We start from the raw sequence: 17,192 nt of genomic DNA, 5'->3' as shown, positions 1-17,192 counted from the left end.
CACTTTCTGTGGTTATCCTCCAAGCCTAAGGCATGGCCGCCATTCATATGATCTCAGATGGTTGTATTCTAGCTCAAGATTCTAGCAAAAGATGGTGCTTACTCCTTTTAGAAGCCTGATCCAGAAGTGGCACATATTGCTTCCTTGGCTCCATTTACTGTTATGGCTATCTATTGCTGCTTAACACTCAATTCCAAAGCTGAGCAGACTGAACAAACAAATTTTCAAGAATTTTAAATGGTTCATATTACTAATTAACTATTATAAAATATATGAATCACCCAAGAAATATGTTAGTACATTCTGAAGCAGTGTAAATGAGCATAGATTCACCATTCTGAGCCTCCAAGAACCTTTTTTGCTAGTCCTGGGGCTTGGACTCAGGGCCTGAGCACTGTCCCTGGCTTCTTTTTGCTCAAGGCTAGCACTCTACCCTCTTCAGCCACAGCGCCACTTCTGGCCTTTTCTATATATGTGGGGCTGAGGAATCGAACCCAGGGCTTCATGTGTACGAAGCAAGCACTCTTGCCACTAGGCCATATTCCCAGCCCCTACTCATGCATCTTAAGTCAAAACTATTCTAGCAAGGCTAGGGAGGCTCACCTATAATCCTATTTACTTTTCTGAGAATGGAGGTTTGAGGCTACTCTGGGCAGAAAAGTCCAGGGGACTCTATCTTCAATTAACCAGAAATAAAGCTGGACTAAAAATGTTGCCCAAATGGTAGAGCTCCAGCCATGAGCAAAAATCACCTGAAAAGCTTTAAGCCTTGAGTTCAACTCTAATGCGTGTGTACACATGCACACGCAAACATACACATGCATACACACACACACACACACAGTTCTAAATTAAGATAGGTGTGTTGGCACATCTATAATCCCAGCTATTTGGAAGAAGGGAGGACAGAGGTATAAAGCAAAGTTCAAAGCTAGTACCAGCCAAGATAGGAAGACTATCTCCAAAAAACAAAACAAAGAGGGCAAGGTGTAGCTCAAGTGGTAGAGCCCTTACTTGGCAATCTCAAGGCACAGAATTCAATCTTCCTATCCAGAAAACCGAAAGAAACAAAACCTAAAGTAGCCAGGTAGTTGGCTGGAGAAGCAGTCTCTACAAAAAATAATTGGAAACTCGTCAGGGGATGTAACATGACCAATTTTTTGGAACCCATTAGTGAGAAAAAAGAGAATAAAGGATAACTGTTATATGCCTCTTTATATTCATATAAAATTAAGTGTGTGTATATATACACATATATATACAAATTTATACACACATATACACTGAAATGAACTCGATATGGAAACAAGAGATCTCTTTTCCAAATTTTTCATGTTTTGATGGTTCTGTCTTATTTTCTTTATGTATGGTATCTTCACCTGTATCTTTTCAGGAGGGTGAGGCTGAGAGTAGGGAACTCAAGTGAAGAAGTGCTGCAGTGGAGCTCACTGGACACTGATAAAAGTGAACTATACAACTCATGGGTGGAGAATGGACTGAGGGACAGAGAGTGAGGGAAAGGAAGATATTGTACAAAAGAATATATACTCATGTAATTGTAATTCCACTGTACATCACCTTTAAAGTAACAAAATTTAAAATAAATAATTAAAACTTGAGAAAGGATACCTGTTTGGATAATAATCAGGGTAGAGGTTGACTGCACAATTAGAATAAAAACAACCCTGGCTCATTAGGCATGGGTGGCTCATACCCATAGTCCTAGCTACTAAGGAGAATGAGATCTGAGGATCATGATTCAAAGACATCCAGGCAAGGAAGTCCATGAAATTCTCATCTCCCAAAAGCCGGAACTGAGCTGTGGCTCAAGTGGTAAAGCGCTAGCCTTGAGCATAAATTCTCAGGGATAGCATCCAGAACCTGAGATCAATGCCCAGAACTGGTACCAAAAAAATATAATTAAAAAAAAAACAAACCACCTGATTTACACCTGTAATACTAGCTAATCAGGAAGTTGAGATCTGAAGATCACAGTTCAAAGCCAGTCTGGGAAAGAAAGTTCCTAAAACTCTTATCTCCAACTAACTATCAAAACACTAGAAATGGAGCTGAGACTCCAATGGTAGAGTACTAGCCTTGAGTAAAAAAGCTCAGGGATAATACTCAAGCCCTAGGACCAGCACCAAAAATACAAACCAACCCTGAGGGGAGAGAGAAAGAAAATGGTAGAGGGTGAATCTACATGGAAACACAATGGGAACACATGCATCCATGAACTGCATCCATGAAGTAGGACAATTAGCTTATTTTGCTTATTGATCTTTTTAATCCCTGTAGGGTTTGGTAATATTCCTTCTCATTTATGATACTTATGTGTCTTTTCGTTTGATCTTGGTCAGTCTAAAATTTTCCTGTGGACCTGCCAGGCACTGGTGGCTTATGCATGTAATCTAGCCTACTTAAGGAGCTAAGATCTGGCACAAAATGGCATGAAACGGCAGTGAAACCTATCTCCAATTTACCACCAAAGAGCTGTGGCTTATGTGGTAGAATCTTAGCCTCCAGAAATAAAAAATCAGGGACAGCTCCCAGATCTTGAGTTCAAGGCCCAGGACTGAAAAGGAAGATTTCCTGTGACTGTTCTGGTTTCTGAGCTGGTCAGCTGGCTCAGACTCTCAGTTAGCTTTGCTGATCAAAGCTGGTGGTCTACCACTTGACCCACACCTAAAGTTCCAGCCTTTAGCTGGTTAACTGGAGATAAAAGCCTCTCAGATTTTTCTGCCCAGGCTGCCTTCAAACCTCCATTCTCAACCTCCTAATTAGCTAAGATCCCAGGCGTGAGCCACCAAGGCCAGCTTCTTGCGGCTGTTCTTTTAAATAATTCAGTGATTCATTTTTTTATTGCATCCCTCAAAGATATGTATGTCCTACTCTGAAGAAAACAGAGTGCAAAGAGGTCCAACATCACCACCATAGCAAGTCATAGAACCCAGACTCTTTCAAGTACTGTTTAAGTAAAGCTGACTAGCAACCAGAAGTGAGAGGAGAACTTAATGGACTAAAAGCTTCCCTTACCTGTATGCGTCCGAACATGTTGGACAGAATTGTTTTTTTGGTCAGAAAAGTAGCTGCATTTGCCACACGTGTACACTTTCCTTGGGAAATGGTTTCTTAAGTGTTTCCTTCAGTGATATTCACTTACGGTCATGTAAGCACAAACGATGCACTTGCAGACTCACTTGTTATCCCCAGCCCGAGTGTAGTGATCATATCGATTGGTATTATAGCCACAGCGCTCACATCGAATGGGGCCCTTGGAGAAATCTCCCTCCTATGGAGTGGAAGAGCCAGATTCCCTGGCTATGGCTTGCTTCTCTGCACTTTCTTCCACAAAAAGCTTCTTGGCACTGTGAACTTTGATATGGTGCACAAAATGCTCCTCAGATTCTGCTTCATATTGGCATGGCTTATAAAGAAAGGGTTTGCTCTTAGAGTTCTTGCACTTGTCCTCCGCTCCAGGCGTTTCAGGAGGAAGATCTTTAGTGGAGCTGTAGACTTCAGGATCAGCTGAAGAGGCCTCAAAGACAGGCTGTGCTTCTGCAACACTGAGCTCCATACTTGTCAGTTCCAAGCTCCCTTGCCCTCCAGCTTCACCTTTTATTTCAGTAGATTGCTCATGTCCTTCCCCATCACTATCTGAAAAGTTGTTATCCCCAACAGGCATCAATTCCACCATCTGTCTCTCTTCTCCAAACAGATAATCACAGAAGCTGTCATTTACTTCCCCCGTTGAGGCTACGTTTGCTAACATGATAAGCTGAGGGACAGCCAGCTCAGCTTTGGAGAGGTGATGCAAGTCATACATGTCATTAGTTAAGGCCAGGCCCATGTTACCACTGCTGGTGAACAGACCTCCGCCTCCAGAAGACTGCCCCATCACTTGGGTAGCCAAAATTGTGATCTGAATAAAGAACAAACAAAAGAGTACCTGTTAAAACCAACTCTAAGAGGAAAACCAATGCATCATTCAGACTCATGACCAAAACCAACTATTTTTTAAAAATATAATCTCTAAAATTCAATGAGACTCATTAACTCTAACAACAAACTTTGAATACATTTCTGTGGTATATAATGTATGAACTCTAATGTCAGTAGTCAAGGCTAAGCATGATGAAGATGCAGACTAGCCTGGACTATAGCAAGACTGTGCCTTAAAAAGCAATATATAAGCTGGGTGCTAGTGGCTCACACCTGTAATGCTACCCAAGAGGCTGAGATATGAAGATCACAGTTTAAAGCCATTCTGGGCAGAAGTCTGTAAGACTCTCCTCTCCACCAAGCTATCAAAAAGTAGAGATGTACGTAAAGTGGTAGAGCACTAGCCTTTAGCAAAAGAAACTCAGGGATAATGCTCAGTCCTTTAAAGCTCCAGGAAGAATAGACAGGCAGGCAGGCAGACAAACACAAACTATGTAAATTAGACAAGGTCACACCTGTAATCCAGTCTACTCAAGAGGCTGAATTGGAAAATCTTGATTGGTAGAAAAGGCCAAGAGACTTGCATCTTTAAACACCAAAAAGCCAGAATGGCATTCAAGTAATAAAAGTGCTAGCCTTGAGCAAAAATAGCTGAGGAACAGTGCTCAGGCCCTGAGTTCAAGATCTAGTATCAACATTACATACATACAAATAGAGACACAGAGCGATGTATTGTCAATTCTCTTTACTGAAATCACTCACAAAACAAATTCTCATCTACAAAAAAGTTTTATTACTTGTTTGACATAACTCAGTCATCAAGTAGGTCTACCATTTTTTTTGCAAGTGCTCAAAATAGTTTTCAAGGGTGTGGGGGGCTAATCTTTATTTTTATACTAATAGAAAGGAAAGTTTTAATGTAATACTAGAGTAGTAAACAGTCCTCCCACTATTGTCCTTCAACAGTTGAGCAATAGGAATGAGAAAGCATAGAAATCCACAAATATTTCTTTGTCTATAGTAGATGAATTAAGCCATGTAGAAGGAATTGGTTAATTTAGTTGTATTGTTTAAGAACTCATCTAACTCACATACCTCCAAAAGAACAAAACGACTGTGAAAAGCACTTTATCTCTCAATTTTTGATGGCACCCCAAACGTAAAAGGCAAAATAAAAGGACCCTGAATAATGCAAACATCACAAATGAAACATTTTTTTCCTAACACCCCGTTAGTCCAAGAGGCTCCTTTCCTGTACCTTAGCATGCTCCTTTCCCAGGCAACACTAGGCCCGCCTGGTGCAGGCTGTAAAGTAAATACTCAGCATCCTTCCCCCTTACCTGGAGATGACTTTCCAGACAGGCCAGTTACCATAAAATGTTAACAGGACCCCTTAAAGTGACCATCAGTCTGGCCAGCTGCAGGCCCCTCATCAACTACTTGAGCAGCTGCCATAAGTACTAGTTTGCCATGATGAAGTCCCTGGCCCACGCTTCCACACCAAGGTCCCTGCTTCCTAGCCCCTTAGTTTACATAGGTCACCCAAGACAAAGGCTGATGCTTCTTCTGTCTGTGAAAATTGGCTTTGTCAGTCCCTTTGCTGGCATTAACCTTTCTTTTTTTGTTCTGCCTGCCTGGATGTCCATGTGGTTTTCTGGCAGGTTCCGACATTGGTGCCTGCTTGGATCATCCTCCTCCCCCAGTTCTGCTCTTCCCCTCTCAAGAATCTGAGGACCTGGTTCTGAGACACCCCTGTGCTAATTGCCCTCTCTCCTGGACAGTGGAGACCCCAAGAGCCTGGACTTCTGCCAGATGACAAAGCCACCACAAGGTTTCTGCTCCCAAGTGGCTCTTTCACATCCTATTCAATAGCTTTCATTCATCTGCATGAGTTAAGTGGACTTGGGCTCTCTACAGTGATATTTCTTTCTCTCCATGGGCCCTGGTATCAGACTCTACTTGTCTATCAAGCCCAAGGCTTTCTGGATAAGAAAGAATTTGCTTAGTGACAACTGTCTTAAAATGCTCATTTCAAAATGGGAAAAAGTGAGGAAGATAAACCCCAAAAGGTTCCAATATGTAGCAGATGGTATGACTATATCTGAAAAGATGGAACATATGAATAAACTTATGAGATGGTATGTAATTAAGTTCGCTATGATGTAAATAAGGTCAAAATCAACACACTGATATAAAACTAGCATGTCATTCTTTATTTCCATCTATAAAAGTAATTGTGCTTTAATATATCTTTCTTGATCATAAAAACCTCATTGGATACAGAGCTAAGAGGATACCAACTCCTACAGTCTTCATTGTAATCACAAAGGTCTAGAAATATCTACAATGTCTTAATCTCATATCCTAATATGTTATATACAATTAAAAATAACTAATTGTTGAATTGATCACTATTTTAAACTTTAATAACCACTACTGTTAAGTTTTTTGTTGTTACAAACTTAATTCTCTACAGCATTCATAGTCAGACTCAAAAGGACAGATGACTCTTACAAGTTTTGTCAGATGTAACTTTGGCCCTTAGGTTCCAGGTAAGATCATGCCTTAAAGACTAGCTCTAATGACCACCTAATTGCTTTTAATGGAGTAAAGTAGTCTTTTGTAAAGACCGACAAGTGCAGAAAAAGAACCCTGTGAGACTGTCATCTCTAGCCACACAGCAGAGTGCTAAGAAGTACAGTTGCTTTATGGCTCAAAGTGGCAGAGCACAAGCCTTGAGCAGGAGGGCTAAAGGACAGCATTCCGGCCAGGGCCAGAGTTCAACTCCGGCCACCCACCAAGAAAAACGCAAATGTGCATTTATCCCAGCATGGAAAAGACACTCCTGAAACCCTGGCAATGATGTAGCATCCAGAGACAGTTAAAGACACTGCTACAATGAGAGTAATGATGTCACATCCTGGAGCCACTTGTCTGGCCCTTTCAAAAGTAATCAGAGTCAGCGGAACATAGAAAAATAGCTTGTAAGCATGCATTTCTAATAACCATGTTGTTCTACCTCATAACTGGGCAGAAACTTACACCCTTCCCAGTCATTTGTGATAGTGGATAGTAAAAGCTAAAGTTGTCAAATGGAGGAGATACTTGTTTTTTTATTGTCAAACTGATGTACAGAGAGGTTACAGTTGGAGGAGACACTTTAAAATCCCAACCTCCTATATCTTCTCAAAGCCTTAACTGGCAGTGATTTGGGGCTGGAACTAGCCATGTAAACTCCGAAAAAAAGCTGTGGACCAGAGATTGTATTCCTATTGAGAGCAGTCTAGGGCCTACACATGTGACTTAGGCATTGCTAAGATCACCAGAGATCAGGTTCCCCTGGCAGCCTGTGCATTTGTTAAAAAGTTAAATGTGGTTCTTTCCGGTCTGGAATAAATAACGCTTCTACTAACATCTGATCCTAACAATCACTTGGTAAAATAGGCTGAAGTTTTAGTTAGGTTAAACTTCTTTAACCAACTCCTTTCAGGAACCTATTAACTCGCTCACTTGCTAGAGCTGGTATAGAATTTACACTTACAAGGAGCTGTTGTGAACTTCACACCCTCCAAATTTACCTTTTCCCTCACCTTTTACTCCTTTCACATCCTTTCTTTTACTTATGCTTTTATTTCTCCTAATCACCCTCAATCCTCTGGGAAAGTGGACCTTGGCGATCACTCCCTTCAACAGACTCTGACCAAGTTCCCTAGACTGGTTAAGACTTTTACCTTTGGCTCTGTTTCGCCTACAGGTTTTGCCCAACTGCGTCTAATGAACCAAAGCAAATGCCATCACAGAGAGCCGTGGGAGCTGCCCCACCGCTGCGCGGCCCGAGGACTCAGAAAGCGGCCCGCACTTGGCCTTCGCTGGCGCCCCCAGCCCTGCCGGGCTACCCGCCTCTGTGCGAGGTGAGGATTTCTCCGGAAGACAGGGCGAGCACCGCCCCGAAGGCCACCGTGAGGCACGAAATTCCTCCGTGCTCCGCCACCGCGCCGGCCCAGGCTCAACCCGGCATTCGGCCATTTTCTCAATTCCCAGCACAAAGCAGCTCTTTGGAGTTCGGGCGCGCTCGCTTCGGCTCCACTCCGCCTGCTCCCCACACGCAGTCACCCACCGCGCGGGGAGCCGCCGCACGCCGTCCCGTCGCTCCTCCCCGACCCCTCCCCAACGCTCCAGCCCACAGGTGGGGTACCTCGGGGTGCCGGCCGGCCGCGCCTCCCCAATCACCATTCAGTCCGCGGGGGTCTCCGACTGCGCCTGGCCGCGCCGGAACCCCCGGATCCACCAGCAAGATTCAGGACTGGGACTTCGAGAGGATCCGCTGTGGGTCTCCGAAATCGCGATCCCGAGAGGCTGGCGGCCCCGCCTCGGCTGGGGAGGGGTCCCGGCAACGGGCCGCTCCCTCACAACGCCGCGCCCAACCCTGATCCCGCCCGCCGCCGCCGCCGGGCGAGGCAGCACCGCCTCAGCCGCTGTATCTACTATCAGCCCTGGACAGCGCCTCGCGCCGCGTCCTTCCGTGCCCTCCCCTCCCCCCCCCCACGGCCCCAGCCCCGTGCGCGCCTCACCGGCCTTCCACGGCTCCCAGGGGCGCGCGGGCCTGCGCCGCCGCTCCGGCTCCGACTACTTTTCTTTGTTGGGGCAGTGTCGGGAAAAGGGAGAAAAGTTAGGCGCCAGGCCGTCAAGGACCGCGCAGGTCCACGACTGAGAAGACACAGCCTGCTCAAGCCGCCGCCGCCCGGGTCTCGGGCCCGGGCCCGGGCCCTTGGCGGTGCTCGGTTTGCCACTGAGCCACGAGCTCCAGGGAGTCGTACAGTCCAGCTCTGGATGCTGCTCTGCGCACCAGGCGCGCGCTGCCACTGCCAACGCCCGCCGGCCACGCCCCCTCCGCGCGTGCCCGCAGGCCACTCCCTCGTCCACCCCCATGCCCCGCCGGAGGCCAAGGCTTGGGGCGCGCCAGGGTGGGCGGGGCCAGAGGCGGGAAGGAGTCACTCCTAATCTGCCTGGTCTGGGGTCACTAAGTGGGAGACAATACACTTCCTCACTTTCTTTTATAAACCAACACAGTTGCCTTCAGACCGTGCTAAGTGCAGAATAGAGTTGTTAGTAAATGTGCGGAGCATGGCCTCCCTGGCTCAAACCTGAGATCCTAGCTGCATGGGAGGCTGAGATCTGACCATCTGGGTTCAAACCCAGCTAGGGCTGGAAAATCCTTGAGACAATCCATTAACCAACAAGAAGCCCAGAGAGCCCCAGGGAGAAACTTTTGAAGTCCCCACCCATCACTACCTTAGTTGGTTTTAACCTTCTACAGAAAAATGCCTTCTAATTTTTATTGGGGGAAATGAAATCATCTTGGGAGTTGTAAGAAAACATATCCGGAAATAGGTTTGAGGTGCCAGACTTTGAAGTCAGGCCCCACCACGTGAACCCCATTTTAGAATCGAACCCTGAGCCAATCAGATTTGTACCTGTGTTCTAATCTTGCTTGCACAGCTGATTGTTGTAACCTTGTTCTTTGCCTTTATAAGCCCTGTGTATTCACAGCTCGGGGCTTCCTCCTAACCTCCGCTGTGTCGGTGGATAGGACGAGGCCCGAGTTGGCAGCTCGTTAAATAAAACCTTGCCTTGCTTTTGCATTTCGGAGTGTCTGAATCTCGGTGGTCTTCTTGGGGGTGGTCTTGCGACTTGGCACAACATTTGTGGGCTCGTCCGGGATAGCCCCAGAGCCCCCGAGATCCCAGACTCCGAAGGTAAGAAAACAGCACTGTTCATTTGTCTTGTCCTGTAATTTTTCTGTTTGTTTTGCTTTTGCTTGTACTTGTAGGGCGCGAGTCAGTTTGGTTTTTGGCTGGAACTGACCAGGAGGGCCTCCTAAACGAGACTCAACCCGCCCACCTTGTACTTGGGTCTGCTCCTTCTGCTTATCTGGCAGGAGATTGTGGGCCAACTCGGGTCCACTCCTTCTGCACCCTTGCAGGAGGTTGTGGACCAACTCCGGTCCAATCCTTCTGCACCCTTGCAGGAGGTTGTGGGCCAACTCGGGTCCACTCCTTCTTGCAGGAGGTTGTGGGCCAACTCGGGTCCATTCCTTCTGCACCCTTGTAGGAGGTTGTCGACCAGGTTGGGAGATCTCCAACTCGTAGCTTTTCTTAGGCCTGTGTGTTTTCCTCCTTTTGTATTAATTATTTGTTTTTTGTAGCCTTTTGGACTGAACATCTGATCAGAGCTATGGATAACGTTCTATCTTGAGGACCTCCATCTAGCCCCCTAGACTTGATCCTAGCTCACTGGAGGGAGGTTAAGGAGATAGCTCAGAACCAAGGTGTGGCCCTTAAGAAGGAAAAGTGGATCACCCTGTGCAAGTCAGAATGGACCACCTTTGAGGGAATTGAGGGAGCTTTGACATAGGTAAGATCAGGACTTTGCAACACCTAATCTACACCCCTCGTTCGGGCCATCCAGACAAGAGAGAAACCAAGAAGGAAGAGAAGAAATTGTACTCACCTGTCCTCCAGTGAGGAAGCATGGAGGAGGAAATGTTTCCCGCTCCATACTCCCCACCCAAGTTAACTCTACAAGAGGAGGATTCTGAGGAAAATGTTTCAGCTGTGCCCTCCGCTCCGGAGGGTTTTGCCCAGTCAACTTGCCAGCGCCGACAGCCCAGGACACGGACGCATCAGCCCCAAGTCCAAGTCCTGACCCGCAGCCGCCGACAGGGTGGACGTAGGGCCAGCCCAAGCCACCCACAGGTGGCAGGGAGTGACCTCACCATGCTGCGCTGTCATCTCTGTTGTTTGTAAGTCTAACAGTCTCTTTTGTGTCAAACCTGCATAGCTCATTGGAAAGATGTACAGGCGATGGTTCACAATCAGAGTGTGAGTGTCCACAGAAAGAACTCTGGGGGGACCCCCACCCAGCCTTCTTAAGCAGAAAATTATTTGGTATGCTAAAATGTTTTACTAAGGCTATCAAGCTCTGGAAAATGAGGCTGGAGAATGCTAAAATCATAAAAAGGCTTTGGTAATCAAGAATACATTTCTAGATAAGAAATTTGGAAGTAAAATTGTCCTAAATAATTATTGCAAAGTGAGAAAAGGAGAATTATGGCTACCAAAATGTTTAATTGCCATTCCAGCTTCTTTGTAGGTTTTTTTGTAACAGTTTCCAGCAGGCCCACAGAGAAGCACAGGTGATTCCTACAAGTTTGTCAAGATCTAATACTGACCCTTAATAAGTTCCAGGTAAGAGAGCATACTTAAAACTACTTCTGTGTGGACCACCTTGTTGCTTATAATTGGAGTAAAGTGGCCCCTTATAAGACTCATTGATCTGAATCTGCGGTTCGAAGCCAGCCCGGGCAAAGAAAGGTCCATGTGAGAGACTTGTCTCTAATCAGCCAGCAGACTGCTGGGAACAGAGTGGTGTGGAACTCAAAAGTGGTACGGTGCTAGTCTTGAGCTGGAGAGCTGAGGGACAGCACTCAGGCCCTGAGTCCAAGTCCAGTGGAAAGTCACTCCTCCTGGGACAAAAGTGATGGAGCATCCAGAGGCAATAAGCCACTGCTTGGATGGCAGAGATGGTGTCAGATCCTAGAGTCACTACTGTTGGCCTTTCAAAAGTTAAAGCCGGGAAGTCCTAGAAGAATAGTTCGTAAGCATGCCTTTCCAATGCCCATGTCTGTCTACTGGACAGGAATTTGCCAGTCATCTGTGATAGTGGTTAGTAAGGGTAAGTTTGTCAAATGAGAGGATAGATTAAAATCTCACCCCCCGCATTTACTCAAAACCCTGACTGGCAGTGAGAATTTTAAGCTCATACATCTGTTTAGTAAAGAAAGCTTGTAGACCTGAGATTGTGTCCTTATTGAGATCTGTTAAAGGCCTGCAAAGGTATATTGTTAAAAATTGCAAGACCTGTCAGCTTGCCAATGGCCCCAATCAACAGATTACTAAAGGAGCTCGCCTCTGTGGGAATAGGCCAGGTGTGTATTGGGAAGTAGATTTCACAGAAATTACAAATATTTGCTAGTTTTTGTAGACACCTTTTCAGGATGGGTTGAAGCCTATCCAACAAAGCATGAGACTGCGAATGTAGTGGCTAAGAAGATCCTGGAAGAAATCCTACCCAGGTATGGCTTCCCATCCACCATTGGGTCAGACAACGGACAGGCTTTCATCTCAAAAGTAAGTCAGGGAATAGCTGCAGCACTGGGGACGGATTGGAAATTGCATTGTGCTTATAGACCCCAGAGTGCAGGACAGGTAGAGAAAATGAATTGGACTCTAAAAGATATGATTCTGCTTCTGTCCCTACCCCCCATTTATTCAGACCAGGGGACTGAAATCCTAAGAACCACGGTGGAAGGAACCCTAGATGGCATCGCCACTTGGGTTCATTGCTTCCACGCCAGGCCAGCTGACCCCTTTGCCCTGGATGACAACTACCGTGGTGGAACATGGGAGGTCTCCAAGCACCCAACTCAGCCGCTTCGCCTTCGCCTCAAAAAAAGAAAGTTAGACTGAATATTGTTATAATTTTCTTTTTGCCTTCTTTCCTTACTACCCTGGCTAGTGTTAATGTTATTTTGACAGCTCACTCCAAAGTGAGGTGACCCCCTTATTTTAGGTAGTTTTGGGCTTGCTCAGGAATACGGGTATAGCCACCCGACCCTTAGAGCACAGCTGAGAAGTTTATGTATTATTTTGTTGCTTACATTTGGATACTAAACACTATACAGCTAATGGTAAGTCTGTATAGCTGAAAGTTAATTTTCAGTTTGCAGTAATCCTGCAGTCCCTTGGTAAAGTAGACTAAGGTTATAGGTTCCTGGCTAGGTAAGGTCAACGCTCCTGAGTCAGCCTGAAGAAATTACAGAAGATGGATGATCTTCACCCATCAGCCCCCCTTTAAAACCGAGGGACCAGAGTTATTTTCAGATACTACTTTTGGCCCTACTGGCCCATGCCTTACCTCTATATCATCCCCTAGACATGCAAGCCATTGAAATGGACAGAATGGAGCCATGATTGGCTCCCAAGGTACCAAAAAGAAAAAGGGGGAAATGAGGTGCCAGACTTTGAAGTCAGGCCCCACCACGTGAACCCCATTTTAGAATCGAACCCTGAGCCAATCAGATTTGTACCTGTGTTCTAATCTTGCTTGCACAGCTGATTGTTGTAACCTTGTTCTTTGCCTTTATAAGCCCTGTGTAATCACAGCTCGGGGCTTCCTCCTAACCTCTGCTGTGTCGGTGGGTAGGACGAGGCCCGAGTTGCAGCTCGCTTAAATAAAGCCTTGCCTTGCCTTTGCATTTCGGAAATGTCTGAGTCTCGGTGGTCTTTTTGGTGGTGGTCTTGCAACTTGGCACAACAGGGGGTAGCTCTGATTCCGAGTTTTAGATAGTAAATAAAATACCTTTGTAAATAAAACCCCTTCCCACCTTAAGTGTGCCTCCGTGGATTATTCTCGCTCTCAGAATACAACAGAAGGGGGTCTATATGCAGGAGGTCCCCAAGGACATAGTCAAAGTCTTGATTCAGGCGTCCCTGAAATGAGAACAGACTGGTGAAAAAGTCATAAGGGGTCTGTTCCTCTGATGTGCTCAGACAAACAGAGGACTTGTAGATGGGAGTCACTTACCAGACTTAGAGAGGAGATGGTGTGGTAGATGGGTAGCCAGCAATGGTAAAAGGGGAGAAGTCTAAAATGAGTTTTCTTGGCTTTCAGCAGTTTGGTCGGAGGAGGGGCGGTCAAGGAGGCAGATTAACCCTCAAAAGAGAGGAGGGAGGGTGGGATCCAGCAACTCCTGACTCTGTCCCCTCCTGGGTCATGGCACCTGATGTAAGGTTCACCAGAAAGAAAACCCATCACATGGTTCAGGCAGAAAGAAGTTTATTGGGGGAAGGAGGAGCAAACTGCCAGCTCATACAAGATGGAGGCATGGGGAGTCCGGGGAAGGAAGAAGGGAAAAAGAGAGAATTGAGCAAGAGAGTAAGAGAGGCAAAGAAAGAGCAGGGACTGTGTTGAGCCAGATTATACAGGAAAAGGTAGGAGATATGGCCAGGTGGATTGGATTTGACCTCAGAGAAGGAGGAGTTAACTGCCTCCAGATGTGCCAGTTACCTGGGTAACTCAGCTACTGGGTGCAGACTTGAACAGGTGGGGGGCATCTGCATGGAGCCCTCCCTGGGGTGGATCTTAACAAGCATCACCAGTGAGACAATGTATCAAAAAAAAATCAAAACCCAGTGTACACATAAATTGACATGCTGAATTGAAGCAACTATTTAAAAAGTAAATTTATTTTTTAAAAACTTAAGTCCTAGCAGGGTACTGGTGGCTCATGCCTATAATCCTAGCTGTTCAGGAGGCTGAAATCTGAGAATCACAGTTCAAAGCCAGCACAAGCAGGAAAGGCCATGAGACTCTTATCTCCAGTTTACCACCAGAAAACCCGAAGTGGCACTGTGGCTCAAGTGGCAGAGCACTAGCCTTAAGCTGAAGAGCTCAGGGACAGGCCCAGAGTTCAAGCCCTATGACCTACAATAATAAAAATTAAGTCCTTAGATATGGCTTTACTGAGCTGGCAAAATCTTATTTTGGTGGAGGAATTATTCTGGGATTATAGGGGTAAAGACTGTAGTGGCTGGCTTTGGAACAGTGTTACGTTGGAGTCTGATCTGACTTCTGTGTCTTAAAGCAGGGTAACCATGCTTGATGCTTGCGTGGCATATAGTAATTCAGAGAGGGCAGAGAATCATAGATTCCATTCTGTTTTCACCTGAACTACCTTCTTAGCCTGACTTGAATAATAGCTCACATCCGTAAACCTAGCTATTCAGGAAGCTGAAATCTGAGGATTGTAGTTCGAAGCCAGGCCAGGGAAGGAATACCTGTAAAACTTATCTCCAATTAACCACCAAAAAAGGCCTGAAGTGGAGCTGTGGCTCAAGTGGTAGAATGCCAGCCTTGAGTGAAAAACCTCAGGAACAACACTCGGGCCCTAGATGCAAGCATTTCAAAAACAAAAACAAAAAGTGGGCTGGGTATATGGCTTAGTGGTAGAGTGGTTGCCTACCATGCATGAAGCCCTGGGTTCGATTCCTCAGCACCACATAAACAGAAAAAGCCGAGTGGACGCTGTGGCTCAAGAGGTAGAGTGCTGGCCTTGAGCAAAAAGAAGCCAGGGACAGTGCTCAGGCCCTGAGTTCAAGCCCCAGGATGGGCAAAAAACAATAATAATTTATATTTTAAAAGGCCCAATGCTGGTGGCTCATGCCTGTAATTGTTGCTACTGAGCAGGCAAAGATCTAGAATCATGGTTCAAGGCTAGCCCCATCAGGAAAGTCCCTGTAACCCTTTATGTCCAGTGAGCTAGAAGTGGGCAGAGTGCTAGCTTTGAGGGGAACAAAAAAATAAATCTTGGACAGCACTCAGGCAACAACAACAAAAATAAAAATTACCTGGACACCAATGACTCATACCTGTCCATTATCCTAGCTTCTCAGGAGGCCGAGATCTGAGGATTGTGGTTCGAAGCCAGGGGAAGGAAAGAATGCCTTTGAAATGGATCTCCAATTATTCACCTAAAGAAGACTGAAATTGATCTATGGCTCAATTGGTAGAGTGCTAGCCTTGAGCACAAAGTCTCAGGGACAGTATCCAGACCCAGATTTCAAGCCCCAGGACCAGCCAAAAAAAAAAAAAAGGTAAATAAAATTAAAATTGGAGGCAAAGCCCTTGCCTAGCTTTGACATGGCCCTAGGTTTGATCCCCAGTACTGAAAATAAGCTTTAGCCTATCCCTCAAGTTCCTATCTGATATGTCATAGACAAGCAATGTACATGTAAAACATACTGTCAGGTATAAGTTGGAATAAAGGCACTTGACCATCAAAGCTTTCAGTGGCTTAGAGGTAGAGTGCTTGCCTAGCATGTATAGAGCCCTGGGTTCCAGTTCTCAGTACTGCATAAACAGAAAAAGCTGGAAGCTGTGCTGTGGCCCAAGTGGCAGAGTGCTAGCCAAGTAGGCTACAAGCAACATCCTGTGTGAAATAACTGGATACATCTATGCTCGAGATGGCAGTATGGCTCAAGTGGTAGTGTTTGTCTAGCAAGCTTGAAGGCTTGAGTTCAAACCTCAGTACTGCTAGGGGGGAGGAGGGGGAAAACATTTTCCATAGAAATTATGGAAAGTCATTGGCCAGGGAGGCTGATGTCTCCAGTTACCAGTTTTTGCCCCAAACTGAGCCTTTTCCCTTTCAGAATTGTAGAGTCTATAGCTTCTTAGGTTTAAGGCTGTGATTGGGGGTGGGGTCAACCATGGGAGCCACGCCTCCACTTCAGGCACTGTATGTAAAGTGTTTACTGGAGTTCGAACCGACAGCGAGAGGCAAGACAGAAGCGCTTTTCATGACAGGCAGGTTTTATCAGAGAAAACCTGAGAGGTGGTCTCTCTGGGATCTTGTTCTGCCATGATCCCGAGAAGCAGAAGGAGACTGGAACAGCTTCGGGGTGGGAGGGAAAGGGCGGGGCCGCTGCTGATTGGCTCGTCTGGGAGTCAGTCACGGGGGGCGGGGGAGGGGGGCTGACACTTAGGTTGCTTTGTTAACGATCCCATTGGGCCTCGTTGCCAGAAATTGTTCCTGGCTCCCATCCAGTCCCTTGCGTTTTCTTGACTCTGGAAAGTGATCGTCATCTTCTTCATTTGCCTGGGAGAGGTTTGTCTTCCTCCTTCTCTGCAGTCCTGCGGCTGGGGAGGAGGGAGTTGGGAAAGGAGAGCATGGAGCACCCCGCCCTCTCAGACATCCCCCTCCCTCTTTCACTTCAGCCCTCCCCCCACCCTTCTCTCCTTCCCTCCTGTCCCTCCCCCTACTTTCTCCTTTCCGCTTCCTCCCCTGCCACAGCCCACTGCCCACATGGCACATCCTCCCCCTTGGCGTAATACCGTCCCTACCCGGCGCGCCTTTCTCCTTCCTCAGGCACGGTGCCCCGCTGACCACGTGCTCCGGTGCCTGGGGCGCGGTGCCATCCCGACCACGTGCTCCCGTTGCCCCTGCATCGGTGCTTTCGCATTCCCGGGCGCCCGCCGGGTCCTCTGGGCTGGATGTTGTCCCGACCCCGCTCGCTCTTTTTGTTCCCCCTGGCGCGGTGTTGTCCTGACCACGTGCTCCCGGTGCCCCTGGGGCGGTGCCGTCGCGTACCCCGGGCACATGCCCGGGCTTCAGGCGCGATGCGGGCCCGACC

The 17,192-nt window shown here is 46.7% G+C and overlaps 1 pseudogene; it reads right to left on the bottom strand.

The window, feature by feature from the left end:
• Nucleotides 1-2,928: 2,928 nt before the first annotated feature.
• Nucleotides 2,929-17,160, bottom strand: LOC125364516 (annotated as a pseudogene).
• Nucleotides 17,161-17,192: the final 32 nt, after the last annotated feature.

The sequence above is a fragment of the Perognathus longimembris genome, chromosome 16 (assembly GCF_023159225.1).
Source record: "Perognathus longimembris pacificus isolate PPM17 chromosome 16, ASM2315922v1, whole genome shotgun sequence".
In the NCBI taxonomy this organism is placed as follows: domain Eukaryota; kingdom Metazoa; phylum Chordata; class Mammalia; order Rodentia; family Heteromyidae; genus Perognathus; species Perognathus longimembris.
The sequence above is the reverse complement of the archived record's forward strand: the minus strand, read 5'-3'. Positions and strand labels throughout refer to the sequence as shown.